The following is a 3,820-nucleotide window of genomic DNA, read 5'->3' on the forward strand; positions in this document are numbered from 1 at the left end:
TGTTACGTTTGGTGGACTGTTCCCCAAAAGTAAAACTGTTGCATCCTTTTATATTGATGTGTTCATTTTTCACACGGTGAAATGAGACAGTGTTTCTCAGATCCAGAGCTAAAGTGGTCGTGCAAAGAATGCAGTGCAACAACATCAGATAAAAATAAATAAATAAATAAAATAAGACAAAAAATAGGATAAAGTAAAAATAGAAATACAAATATGGAAACAGTAGTGCAATATAAAAAGGTAGTGCAAACGTACAATTAAAACACGGCAAACAAAACATTACAACTCAACCCGGACAATACAACACAATGGATTATGTGTCTACAAAAGAAACACAGTACAAAGAATATTAATTATTACTGTAAAAAAGAAAGCGTCGCCGGGGGGAGGGAGGTCTGGGACGACCTGCTCCGCCTGCTGCCCCCGCGACCCGACCCCGGATAAGCGGAAGAGAATGGATGGATGGATGGATGTAAAAATATTTCAAAAGCAATAATACAATAACAAACATTGAATTATCTGACTGGAAATGTATTAATTCGGTCCAAAGAAATCAAATAGGCAATAGAATAAACAAAAAGGCATGAAAGTTAAGGGTTAATAAAGAAAGTAGGCGTTTAAATGTCTCTGGCTCCCTCTAGTGGGCGCAGACCGCAACGATTAGTGACTGCAACTGTAACACGTGAAGCTCGCATGAATGAAGGCTGTCAAATAACAATCAAAGTGTGTCTGGTGCAACACAGAGGTTATAAGTGACTAATGCAAATGAAGCTAAAATAAACTTCACAATAACACCCAGAAATCCAGTTTCGCACTCCAACGAGGGCTTATTAGAGTCACGTGTATCTAATTAACTACGTAAATATATTTAGAAGCACTGAAACCAGCATTAAACACAGAATAAGATGACTGTATATCTAAACAATGCCTAAACAGGTTAGCAAAGTAATATTTACATTGTAGCACGCATTTAGCACTTTGTTTCACTTATGCGCGCAACCATGTGTTAAAGTGCGGTCTCAGTTCAGTGAATCCGGTCAGACAGGAAGCAACATCACCACTGGGCTGAGCAGCTTCCAAAAAAACAACAACAAAAAAAAAGCTTTCCGTTACTCTGTTTTCACTCTTTATTCTGATCTGTGTTCCATATCCGTGCAATGACAAGTTTAAGTAACTTAGACCAAAGTAACAGATAAATGCTTGTATGCAAATTGTAATTTTAGTAACATGTGATCTAAATTCAACATCGTTTTTCTCTGTGACACTTCGTCACACAGACAAGCAACTAACAGGTTCATTTCTTATGAGCTCCATCTCCCTGCAATAAATACTTAAAGAGCAATTCAGTTTTTACGATCAACAATTTCCCTGAGGTTTCCACTAAAGGGATCAATAAAGTTCTATTCTATTCTATTCTATTCTAACTAAAAAGAAGGGATGTGCAATTAGATGCAAAGTGCATTAGTCATATTCAAAAGATTAAAGGGTTTTATTTTCTCTCATGAGATCCTCACAGAGTCGAATTAACACACAGTTGATCATTTGCAGAACAAGTTTGGAAAGTGTAATATTTTATTGACTTACAGTCGGTTGTGTTGGACAGTCAAAATGCTGATGGTGTTAAAATGTTGAAAGAGTCTGTGCACACGCCAGCAACATTCACTTCCCTGCAGCAAATTGAAAAGAGTTACATTTTGGGTGTTGGTGAAATTTGAGCAAGAGTGGAGTTAATTTTACTCTAGATAGAGTCAAACCCCTTATATTTAACTCTGAGTTGACAAGTACTTGGTGTCAAAACAGAATGTCAAAGCCGAGTGTCTTTAGATCAAATCTGCAAGTGTGATTGTTGTAACATCAACGCTGAACATTTCACTCTGAACTCTAAACCTGACCAAGACTCTACCAGTGGAACTCAACTCTGCCCCTTGGTCTCACGAACTGAACGTCTCAACTGAAGCTGAACCGAAGGAGTCTGAAAACTGTGTTTGAGCTTGTTAAAGCTTGCTTCTTCTTTGCATTTTTCAGTAAGTGAATTAAGTTAACATTATGTTTTGATATAAATGTATCTGGTGTTTTTGCTGTGATAAGTCACGTTCACACTGCTTACCGCCACACTGTCACATGGCCACCGATAAAACTCCACATTTGATAGCAAACACTGAATATGATAAAGTTTTATAAGACTGTTTTCCTACTGAGCTGTTCAAAAGCTAAAGTAACACTAACGTACGTAGTGTTTTGGTTGTGGGGGGTTAGCAATAAGTTAGCATTAGCACAAGCTAACATCGAACAGTAATGCTAACCGCGTCCATTCAACACAATGTTATTCTGGTGAGTCAGACAACGTTATCAACATTATTTTGTACAAGTAGCTGCATGGGGAACGTAACGTGTGCCTCTGGGAATGTTTACTCCCAGTATAATTACAAAAGCTTCATTTCTTTCTCGCTCCCTCAGATCCTTCTCTCTCCATTAGTCTGTCCCCTCCGCCCGTTTAATGGAGTCACTACCACCGGAACTCAGGAACATTAATTAATTCATCCTGTTAAAAGCCAAACTCAAAACTCACCTGTCTAGGACTGCTTATCCCACCTTAATGCAGCTACTTTGTCTGTTTTTACCCTAATTTATTACCTTGGTATTTAACTGTGTTTTCTTTTGTTTCTGTACTTCGATACTTACTGTATTTGTTTCGTAAAATGTGCTTGGGTGTCATGTTAAGCGCTTGTACTCAAATAAAATGCATTGTTGTTATTATTTTTGCCATTTTTTCAGTAATTTTCAGTCATTCAGAAGAGCCGGTACACCTTGCAATGTTATTGTTGGCTTAACACTGATTTAAAGTTGACAAAGTGTCTTGAGAGAGTTGATGCTTAACACTTGTTTAGTACACTTAATTAGTGTTAAGATATCAACCCCTCAAAAAGAGGGTAAATTAACACTTTGTTGTGTGGACCCATATAGACATTTCAAAAGTGTTGAAATCAATTCTGCCAGAGTTAGTTTGGGTATGCTGATTTTGCTGTGTGTTAGAAAGTAAACACACATCACTGCAGCACACATTAAAATTACTGCCTACTACCAAAAGCTCAAGTGTGTTTAAAGTTACTCTACTTCAGGTTTTCTAGTAAAAGGCAGAATAAATGTACCTTAAATAATACAGTTGTCTTCAAATGTATTCACACCCTCCCATTAAAGAAGGAAAACAAAAAAACAGCTGTCACTGAAATAAGTTAAAATTGACAAAAGTAATGAATAAGAATTTAATGAAAATCATGACGTTGCTTTTGAATTGTGCTTCAACAGAAATATTTAAACAACAACAAGCAAACAAGCATGATGAGACCTGTAAAATAATATTTTTTTGAACCCTTTGAGCCAATCACTGCAATCAAGTGTTTTCTGTAATTCTCAATCAGACTTCTCACCTGTTGACAGGTATTATGATTTTGGATCACTGCTCATCAGCAAAGTGCTCGAATGTGTTCAGGACAATACTTCACCTGTTCAGAGACTCCCTGAAATCCTTGAGAAATCACCAAAATGAAGATCTACAGAATGGACTTATACAGCGCTTTTCTACCTTAACGGCACTCAAAGCTTTACAATGTTTTCTCATTCACACACACATTCATAGACCAAGGCGACAGAGCTGCCATGCAAAGCGTGAGCCTGCTATTAGGAGCAACTGTGGGTTCAGTGTCTTGCACAAGGACACTTCGACTGTGGAGGAGCGGAGGATCGAACCACCAACCTTACGATCAGAGGACAACCGCTCTACCACCTGAGCCACAGAAGGCCTTTGACACAATGGATAGAA

The 3,820-nt window shown here is 37.8% G+C and overlaps 1 long non-coding RNA gene across 1 annotated transcript; it reads left to right on the forward strand.

Moving 5' to 3' along the window:
- Positions 1-751: 751 nt before the first annotated feature.
- On the forward strand, positions 752-2,757 carry LOC103367701 (uncharacterized). Its single transcript, XR_520737.1, has 2 exons — positions 752-2,024; positions 2,458-2,757. It is a non-coding gene; the product is annotated as an uncharacterized LOC103367701 (long non-coding RNA).
- The last annotated feature ends 1,063 nt before the right edge of the window (positions 2,758-3,820 follow it).

The sequence above is a fragment of the Stegastes partitus genome, unplaced genomic scaffold, assembly GCF_000690725.1.
Source record: "Stegastes partitus isolate 25-593 unplaced genomic scaffold, Stegastes_partitus-1.0.2 Scaffold1078, whole genome shotgun sequence".
Classification (NCBI taxonomy): domain Eukaryota; kingdom Metazoa; phylum Chordata; class Actinopteri; family Pomacentridae; genus Stegastes; species Stegastes partitus.